This window comes from Triticum dicoccoides, chromosome 2A, assembly GCF_002162155.2.
Source record: "Triticum dicoccoides isolate Atlit2015 ecotype Zavitan chromosome 2A, WEW_v2.0, whole genome shotgun sequence".
Taxonomy (NCBI): domain Eukaryota; kingdom Viridiplantae; phylum Streptophyta; class Magnoliopsida; order Poales; family Poaceae; genus Triticum; species Triticum dicoccoides.
In genome coordinates, this window is record NC_041382.1 from 77,907,611 (window position 1) to 77,919,016 (window position 11,406).

An 11,406-nucleotide genomic window follows, 5' to 3' on the forward strand; every position below is an offset into this window, starting at 1 on the left:
ATCTGAAGATTAACCAAACTTCTGGTACTTGAAAAATTCTGCCAAAATTAGGAAAAATAAAAAAATGTAGAAATACAATGCAAAAAGAATCAGAACCATTTGACGTTCTAGTAAAAAATTATAAATCGCGCACTAGAGCCAAAGTCTCTGTCCTGCACCGCACAAACCAACAAGCATTGTAAACATCCTAAAGGCAAACCTTGGCACATTATTTTTATAGTACAATGGAATTGTACAAGGGGATAATTATTTTTGTTGAAAAGTTTCTTTAATTAAGATTCACAAATTTTCCATGGGCATGAACAAAGTTCAAGGACGTCCCCCACTTTCACAATGCTCGTCTATCTCACTTTCACTTTTCTTTTTGGAAAGTTTTGGGTTCCCCTCTATTTTTTTGTTTTTAAACTATAAGAAAGCACTCAATAGAAATAAATGACTCTCTAAAACTTCTGGGTTGTCTCCCTGGCAGCGCTTTCTTTAAAGCCATTAAGCTAGGCATATAGTGCTCAAGTAGTGAATCCACCTGGATCCTAAGGTATATCAAAGCCAATTTTAATTAGCAATGATTTGACATTTAGTAGTGAGCACAAAGAACCATATATCAAGAAATGACGAAGTCTAACTCTCTTCCTATGCATCGGCATGTCATAAAAGAACAACTCATGCACACATAGTAAAGGCCAATGCATAGTATAAGCAGTTTCTTGAAATTCTATCATATTGGAAACATAGAGAGGTGGAGATGTAGTTCCTCTCTCATAATAATTACAAGTAGGAGCAGCAAGCAGATGCATATTATATCTATCAAAATCATCATGTGTAATAGCAAAACGCAACCCATCAATATAATCCTTAATAAGCACAAACTTCTCCGATATAGTGTAGTTTAGAGAATTCAAAAAGATAATAGGACTATCATGTGTAGGTGCAATAGCAACAATTTCATGTTTAACATAAGGAACTATAGCAAGTTCATCTCCATAAGCATAATTCATATTGGCATCTTGGCCACAAGCATAGCAAGCATTGTCAAAAAGGGATATTTCAAGAGAATCAACGGGATCATAACAGTCATCATAGCAATCATCCTTCAGTAAGCACGAAGGGAAATTAAACAATGTATGAGTTGAAGAGTTACTCTCATTAGAAGGTGGGCACGGGTAGCTAATCCGCTCTTCCTCCTTTTGTTCTTCGCTCTCCTCATCATCTTTTTCATCCAATGAGCTCACAGTTTCATCAATTTCTTCTTCCATAGATTCCTGCAAAATATTAGTCTCTTCTTGGACATCAGAGACTTTCCCAATAAATGCATCAATATCGAAATTGAATTCATAATTGGCATAGCAATATTTAAGGATAGCTAAATTTTCAGGTCTATAAACAGCATCATAAAGATTTTCAAACTCTTTGAACATAGATTCAATTTCATATGCACCATAAAAGCAACAAATTATTCTATTTGTTCCACATCATAGTAATCATATATACCTCTAGCATAAGAAGCCAAGGTTTCATTATCATTAAATTTGCATGAAAAGGGAAGGTGTGGAGACTTCATCTTAGATTAACAAGTATAATCATATCTCAAGCATAGTTGCCTAGCATACCAGTTCAACATATGAATTTGATCCCATAATAGTTTCTTTTTTTGAGTCAAGCGATAATCCCTAAAGTATTCACGTTGGTCCAATGTGTCTCCCATTACATAATTGAATGGGGTTTTCTCAGGATTATCAAAGTAATACATAATATCTTTCACATAACGAGCATCGAGGGTTTTAGGAGGTTCCCCATCTCCATGAGTAGCAAGTACACCTAATTTTTTTTGGTATTTCGTGTTCCATATCCATAACTAAAGATAAAGAACAACTAAGAACAACAAATAAAAATTACTTAGTGATAAAGCAAACATGCACACACGAGAATATTCACCCCACGCTATTGCTCCCCAGCAACGGTGCCAGAAAAAGGTCTTGATAACCCACAAGTATAGGGGATCAATTGTAGAGTGTCGAACCCAATGAGGAGCTAAAGGTAGAACAAATATTCCCTCAAGTTCTATCGACCATCGATACAACTCTACGCACGCTTAGCGTTTGCTTTACCTAGAACAAGCATGAAACTAGAAGTACTTTGTAGGTGTTTTTGGATAGGTTTGCAAGAAGATAAAGAGGACATAAATAAAAAATAGGGGCTTTTTAGATAAAGACACAATAAAGTAAATGAAGCGAGTGTGGAAAAGTGGTGGTAGGAGTTGCGAAATTGTCCCTAAGCAATTGACTACTTTACTAGACCAGTAGGAAGTTTTATGTGGGAGAGGCAACTGCTAGCATGTCATCCCTGACTTGGAATTCTATGCAATTATGATTGGAACTATTAGCAAGCATCCGCAACTACTAACGTTCATTAAGGTAAAACCCAACCATAGCATTAAGTTATATTGGTCCCCCTTCAATCCCGTATGCATCAATTTCTATGCTAGGTTGAACCTTCTGTAACTCTTGCCCTCCAATACATAGTCCTATCAACATACAACTAACCCTATGGTGTGATCCACGTGCGCGCTCATATGATGTAACATCCCAAATTTTCAATTTGAAATGTTATACATTAGATCATCATTGCATATCATATTTCATTTGCTTTTGGTTTTGATCTTGGAAATTCTATGCAACTCAAGGACCCACGGAGAGAGTTGGGGATTTCGTTATTTTCATATTTGAGTTTTCTCAAATTTTGAGAATACGATCATTTGATTTAATTATTTTATCATCAATTATTTCTATTACAAAAATATGAGAGAGGGAATAAAATGACTTTCCCAAAATAAAGAAATATTGAGGATTTAATAATGAAATCAAATAAGGTTTTATTTCAGAGTTTTTCGCTATTTTATTTGAATTTATGAAAAATATACGTTTTCCAAAATTGCTTTTAGGCCCCAAATAAATGTTCACTTTGTCCGGCTTGATTTTAGAAGTTGGGGAAAATATATTTCGGGATTTTTGGAGTCTGTTTAGTATTTCTTTTATTTATTTTTCTGCGCGTAATTATTTAAAAAAACGCGAACCGACTCCGGGTTGTACCCGAGCGGGACTCCGCCCGGGGGCAGCCTTTAAATAGCCGCCGCCCGAGCCGCCCCAGCCCAACAGAGTTGCCGCCAGCCCAAGCCCGTCGCGCCGCCAAACCCTAACCCTAGCCACGCCTCGATCCGTGCGCCACCGCCGCCGCCCGCGCCGCTGCCGCCGCCGACCCGCCACCCGAGGTTGCCTCGATCGGCGCGCCGTTTTTTTAGAAAAACCATTCGGTTTTCCCGTCAGTTTTCGTTTTTTTTATTTCTGTTTTTTATTAGATCGGTTTTTTTCGGTTTAGGTTATTTAGCGAGCGTTCACTCGTTTGTTTGTTTTAACGAACGTGTTAGTCGTTTAGATCCACATAACGAACGTTTGTTCGTTAATCTGTTCGTCGTTTTTCTTTTTCTCGGATTTTCCCGCGATTATTTCTGATCGCGATTTCTGATCCGATTTTCGTTTTAGTATAACTTTTTGCTCGTTTATTGGAATCAGGCGATTCAAGCGCCCGTAGTTTCTTTTCGAAACCCTCTATCCGTTTAACCAAGTTAAACAAGTTTTTGCTTCTGTAAAATTTGACTTAGGTCCAGATTAGTAAAACAAAGTTGTTTTCTTTCGCCGTTTGACTTTCGTTACTTCGTTTGATTTGATTCTTTTTGCAAACCGGAGTTCTTAAGTTGAACTTTCTGGTTGGATCTCTTATTTGAGTTTTACCTGTGCATTAGATGAGTACTTATTGTATGCTTGTTTGTTTGTCTGCGATAGAATACCCGGAGTGCGCCGCCTGTTACTTCGAATCTCTAGGTTTCGTGGATCATCAGCAAGGCAAGTAACACTTTGATCATACCTTTCTACTACCCAGTTTTTATTGCATTAGATCAATCCTCAAACATTGCATTGATTAGGATCTAATTAAATTGTGGGATGGGAAGTAGTTGAGGTAGAACCTATTACCTGTTTTATTATCAAACCTTTGGGAGTTACTTCTACGTTTGCTTATTATGCCATGCTGTTGGGGAACGTAGCAGAAATTCAAAATTTTCTACGCATCACCAAGATCAATCTATGGAGTAATCTAGCAACGAGGGGAAGGAGAGTGCATCTACATACCCTTGTAGATCGCTAAGCGGAAGCGTTCAAGTGAACGGGGTTGATGGAGTCGTACTCGCCGTGATCCAAATCACCGATGATCCTAGTGCCGAACGGACGGCACCTCCGTGTTCAACACACGTACAGCCCGGTGACGTCTCCTACGCCGTGATCCAGCAAGGGGAGAAGGAGAGGTTGGGGAAGACTCCATCCAGCAGCAGCACGACGGCGTGGTGGTGGTGGAGGAGCGTGGTACTCCAGCAGGGCTTCGCCAAGCACCGCAAGAGACGAGGAGGGAGAGGGGTAGGGCTGCGCCAAGAAGGAGAGGTTCTCATATCCATGGCAGCCCAAAACCTCAAGTATATATAGGGGGAGGGGAGGGGCTGCGCCCCCACCTAGGTTTCCACCCCTAGGGGTGGCGGCCAGCCCTAGATCCCATCTAGGGGGCGGCCAAGGGGGGAGAGAGGGGGGCGCACCGCTAGGTGGGCCTTAGGCCCATCTGAGCCTAGGGTTTCCCCTTTTTTTCTTCTCTCTTCACCTTGGGCCCTGGTGGGGGGGGCGCACCAGCCCACCTGGGGTTGGTCCCCTCCCACACTTGGCCCATGCAGCCCTCCGGGGCTGGTGGCCCCACTTGGTGGACCACCGGGACCCTCCCGGTGGTCTCGGTACATTACCGATAAAACCCGAAACTTTTCCGGCGACCAAAACAGGACTTTCCATATATAAATCTTTACCTCCAGACCATTCCGGAACTCCTCGTGACGTCCGGGATCTCATCCGGGACTCCAAACAACATTCGGTAACCACGTATATCTATTCCCTATAACCCTAGCCTCATCGAACCTTAAGTGTGTAGACCCTACGGGTTCGGGAACCATGCAGACATGACCGAGACAACTCTCTGGTCAATAACCAACAGCGGGATCTGGATACCCATGTTGGCTCCCACATGTTCCATGATGATCTCATCGGATGAACCACGATGTCAAGGATTCAATCAATCCCGTATACAATTCCCTTTGTCCAGCGGTATTGTACTTGCCCGAGATTCGATCGTCGGTATCCGATACCTTGTTCAATCTTGTTACCGGCAAGTCTCTTTACTCGTTCCATAACACATCATCCCGTGATCAACTCCTTGGTCATATTGTGCACATTATGATGATGTCCTACCGAGTGGGCCCAAAGATACCTCTTTGTTTACACGGAGTGACAAATCCCAGTCTCGATTCCTGCCAACCCAACAGACACTTTCGGAGATACCTGTAGTGTACCTTTATAGCCACCCAGTTACGTTGTGACGTTTGGCACACCCAAAGCACTCCTACGATATCCGGGAGTTGCACAATCTCATGGTCTAAGGAAATGATACTTGACATTAGAAAAGCTTTAGCATACGAACTACACGATCTTTGTGCTAGGCTTAGGATTGGGTCTTGTCCATCACATCATTCTCCTAATGATGTGATCCCGTTATCAACGATATCCAATGTCCATGGTCAGGAAACCGTAACCATCTATTGATCAACGAGCTAGTCAACTAGAGGCTTACTAGGGACATGGTGTTGTCTATGCATCCACACATGTATCTGAGTTTCCTATCAATACAATTCTAGCATGTATAATAAACGATTATCATGAACAAGGAAATATAATAATAACCAATTTATTATTGCCTCTAGGGCATATTTCCAACAGTCTCCCACTTGCACTAGAGTCAATAACCTAGTTCACATCGCCATGTGATTAACACTCACAGGTCACATCGCCATGTGACCAACATCCAAGAGTCCACTAGACTCAATGATCTAGTTCACATCACTATGTGATAAACACTCAAAGAGTTCTAGGTTTGATCATGTTATGCTTGTGAGAGAGGTTGTAGTCAACGGGTCTTGCCATATTCAGATCCCTATGTATTTCGCAAAACTTTATATCGTAGATTCTGCTACCATGTTCCACTTGGAGCTATTCCAAATTATTGCTCCATTATACGTATCCGGTATCTCTACTCAGAGCTATCCGGATAGGTGTTAAGCTTGCATCGACGTAACTCTTTATGTCGAACTCTTTATCACCTCTATAACCAAGAAACATTTCCTTATTCCTCTAAGGATAATTTTGACCACTATCTGGTGATCTACTCCTAGATCACCTTTGTACCCTCTTGCCAGACATGCAAGGCACACATCTGGTGCGGTACTCAGCATGGCATACCGTATAGAGCCTATGACAAAAGCATAGGGGACGACCTTCGTCCTTCCTCTTTCTTCTGCCGTGGTTAATCTTCGAGTCTTACTCAACTTCACACCTTACAATTCAGGTAAGAACCCCTTCTTTGACTGATCTATTTTGAACTCCTTCAAAAACATGTCAAGGTGTGCGTTCTTTGAAAGAATCATCAGGCGTCTTGATCTATTTCTATCGATCTTGATGCCCAATATGTAAGCAGCTTTATCCAGGTCTTCCTTTGAAAAACACTCTTCAAACAACCATTTATGCTTTCCAGAAATTCTACATTATTTCGGATCAACAATATGTCATCCACATATACTTATCAGAGATGTTGTAGTGCTCCCACTCACTTTCTTGTAAAAACAAGTTTCTAGCAAACATTGTATAAACCTAAAAGCTTTGATCACTCCATCAAAGCATATATTCTGACTCCGAGATGCTTGCTCTAGTCCACAGAAGGATTGCTGGAGCCAGCATACCTTTTAGCATCCTTAGGATCCACAAAACTTTGATTGTATCACATACAACTTTTCTTACGAAAACTGGTAAGAAAACTTGTTTTGACATCCATCTGTAAGATTTCATAATCGAAAAATACAGCTAATGCTAACATGATTCCGACGGACTTAAGCATCACTACGGGTGAGAAATTCTCATCGTAGTCAACTCCTTGAACTTGTGAAAAGACCCTTTCCCACAAGTCAAGCTTCATAGACGGTAACACTACCGCCCACGTCCGTCTTCTTCTTAAAGATCCATTTATTTCATTGGCTTGCCGATCAATGGGCAAGTCCACCAAAGTCCATACTTTGTTCTGATACATGGATCCTATCTCAGATTTCATGGCTTCTAACCATTTGTCGGAATACGGGCCCACCATCGCTTCTCCATAGCTCGTAGGTTCATTGTTGTCTAACAACATGATATCTAAGACAGGGTTATCGTACCACTCAGGAGTAGTACATATCCTTGTCGACCTACGAGGTTCGATAGCAACTTGATTCGAAGCTTCATGATCACTATCATTAACTTCCTATTCAACAGATGTAGGCTCCATAGAAAACATCTTTCTGTGTTGCATCACTCTCTGGTTGAAGTAAAGGTTCGACAACCTCATCAAGTTCTATCTTCCTCCCACTCAATTCTTTCGAGAGAAACTCCTTCTCGAGAAAGGACCTGTTCTTAGCGACAAATAATTTTGCCCTCGGATCTGAGATAGAAGGTATACCCAACTGTCACCTTTGGGTATTCTATGAAGATGTGTTTGTCTGCTTTGGGATCGAGCTTCTCCGGCTGAAGCCTTAAGCATCGCAGCCCCAAACATTAAGAAACGACAACTTTGGTTTCTTGCCAAACCAATGTTCATACGACATCGTCTCAATAGACTTAGATGGTGTCCAATCTAAAGCAAATGCAGTTGTCTTTAACGCATATCCTCAAAATGAAAACGGTAGATCGGTAAGAGACATCATAGATCGCACCATATCTCATAGGGTTTGATTACGACGTCCAGACACACCATAACCTAGTGGTGTTCCAGGTGGCTTCAACGGTGAAACAATTCCACAATGTATTAAGTGTTTACCAAACTCATAACTCAGATATTCTCATTGATCAGATCGTAGGAATTTGATCTTCTTGTTATGATGATTCTTAACTTCACTCTGAAATCGCTTGAACTTTTCAAACGTTTCAGACTTGTGCTTCATTAAGTAAATATACCTATATCTACTCAAATCGTCAGTGAAGATGAGAAAATAGCAATATCCACCGCACGCTTCAATTCTCATTGGATCACACGCATCAGCATGCATGATTTCCAACAAGTCACTTGCCCATTTCATTGTACCTGAAAGCGGGGTCTTAGTCATCCTGCCCATGAGGCATGGCTTGCATGTGTCAAGCGATTCAAAATCAAGTGACTCCAAACATCCATCGACATGGAGTTTCTTCATGGATCTTACATCAATATGACCTAAGCGGCAGTGCCACGAGAAAGTGGTACTATCATTATTAACTCTACATCTTTTGGCGTGAACATGTGTATTACCACGACCGAGATTCAATGAACCATTCACATAGGGTGCATGACCATGAAAGGTATCATTCATGTAAACAGAATAACCATTGTTCTCTAATTTAAATGAATGACCGTATTGCAATGAACATGATCTAATCATATTCATGCTCAACGTAGACACTTGATAACACTTATCTAGGTTCAATACTAATCCCGAAGGTAGATGGAGCGTGCTATGGTGATCTCATCAACTTTGGAAACACTTCCAACACACATCGTCACCCCGCCCTCAGCCAGTCTCCGTTTAGTCCATAGCTTTTGCTTCAAGTCACCAATAATAGCAACTAAACCGGTATCCAATACCCAGGTGCTACCAGGAGTACTAGTGAGGTACACATTAATAACATGTCTATACTTTGTTGAAGTTGCCAGCCTTCTTATCTACCATGCATTTAGGGTAATTCCGCTACCAGTGACCGTTCCCCTTACAATAGAAGCACTCAGTCTCGGGTTTGGGTTCAACCTCGGGTTCCTTCACTGGAGCGGCAACTGGTTTGCCATCCATGAAGTTTCCCTTCTAGCCCTTGCCCTTCTTGAAATCAGTGGTCTTGTTAAACCATCAACATTTGATGCTCCTTCTTTGATTTCTACCTTTTGCGGTCTTAAGCACTGGGAACAGCTCCGGGATCAACTCCATCCCTTGCATGTCATAGTTCATCACGAAGATCTAGTAGCTTAGTGATAGTGGCTAGAGAACTCTATCAATCACTATCTTATCTAGAAGTTTAACTCCCACTTGATTTAAGTGATTGTAGCACCCAGACATTCTGAGCACATGCTCACTAGCTAAGCTATTCTCCTCCATCTTGTTGGCAAAAGAACTTATCATAGGTCTCATACCTCTCAACACGAGCATGAGCCTGAAATCCCAATTTCAGCTCTTGGAACATCTCATATGTTCTATGGCGTTCAAAACATCATTGGAATCCTGATTCTAAGCCGTAAAGTATGGTGCACTAAACTATCAAGTAGTCATCAGGATGTGTCTGTCAGGTGTTCACAACATCCACAGACGATGTTGTAGGGGTTTGTACATCGAGCGGTGCATCAAAGACGTAAGCCTTCTGTGTAGCAGTGAGGACACTCCTCGGACTACGGGCCTAGTCCGCATCATTGCTTACAATATCTTTCAACTTAATCTTTCTCTAGGAACGTATTGAAACAGGGAGCTACAACGTGAGCTATTTATCTACAACATATTTGCAAAGACAATTTAGACTATGTTCATGATAATTGAGTTCATCTAATCAAAATATTTAATGAACTCCCACTCAGATAGACATCCCTCTAGTCATCTAAGTGAAACATGATCCGAGTCAACTAGGTCGTGTCCGATCATCACGTGAGACGGACTAGTCAACATCGGTGAACATCTTCATGTTGAGCGTATCTTCTATACGACTCATGCTCGACCTTTCGGTCTTCCGTGTTCCGAGGCCATGTCTGTACATGCTAGGCTCGTCAAGTCAACCTAAGTGTTTTTGCTATGTAAATCTGGCTTACACCCGTTGTATTCGAACGTTAGAATCTATCACACCCGATCATCACGTGGTGCTTCGAAACAACGAACCTTCGCAACTGTGCACAGTTAGGGGGGACACTTTCTTGAAATTTTAGCGAGAGATCATCTTATTTAAGCTACCGTCGTTCTAAGCAAATAAGATGTAAAACATGATAAACATCACATGCAATCAAATAGTGACATGATATGGCCAATATCATTTTGCTCCTTTTGATCTCCATCTTCGGGGCTCCATGATCATCGTTGTCACCGGCATGACACCATGATCTCCATCATCGTGTCTTCTTGAAGTTGTCTCGTCATCTATTACTTCTACTACTATGGCTAAAGCTTTAGCAATAAAGTAAAGTAATTACATGACGTTTATGTTGACACTTAGGTGATAAATAAATAAAGACAACTCCTATGGCTCCTGCCGGTTGTCCTACTCATCGACATGCAAGTCGTGATTCCTATCACAAGAACATGATCAATCTCATACATCACATTCTTTTGGCCATATCACATCACAAGGCATATGCTGCAAAAACAAGTTAGACGTCCTATAATTGTTGTTGCAAGTTTTTACGTGGCTGCTATAGGTTTCTAGCAAGAACGTTTCTTACCTACGCGAAAACCACAACGTGATATGCCAATTTCTATTTACCCTTCATAAGGACCCTTTTCATCGAATCCGATCTGACTAAAGTGGGAGAGACAGACACCCGCTAGCCACCTTATGCAACTAGTGCATGTCAGTCGGTGGAACCAGTCTCACGTAAGAGTACGTGTAAGGTCGGTCCGGGCCGCTTCATCCCATGATGCCGCGGAATCAAGATAAGACTAGTAACGACAAGTAAATTGACAAAATCGACGCCCATAACAACTTGTGTTCTACTCGTGCATAGAAACTACGCATAGACCTAGCTCATGGTGCCACTGTTGGGGAACGTAGCTGAAATTCAACATTTTCTACGCATCACCAAGATCAATCTATGGAGTAATCTAGCAACGAGGGGAAGGAGAGTGCATCTACATACCCTTGTAAATCGCTAAGAGGAAGCATTCAAGTGAACGGGGTTGATGGAGTCGTACTCGCCGTGATCCAAATCACCGATGATCCTAGTGCCGAACGGACGGCACCTCCGTGTTCAACACACGTACAGACCGGTGATGTCTCCTACGCCTTGATCCAGCAAGGGGAGAAGGAGAGGTTGGGGAAGATTCCATCCAGCAGCAGCACGACGGCGTGGTGGTGGTGGAGGAGCGTGGTACTCCAGCAGGGCTTCGCCAAGCACCGCAAGAGACGAGGAGGGAGAGGGGTAGGGCTGCGCCAAGAAGGAGAGGTTCTCATGTCCATGGCAGCCCAAAACCTCAAGTATATATAGGGGGAGGGGAGGGGCTGCGCCCCCACCTAGGTTTCCACCCCT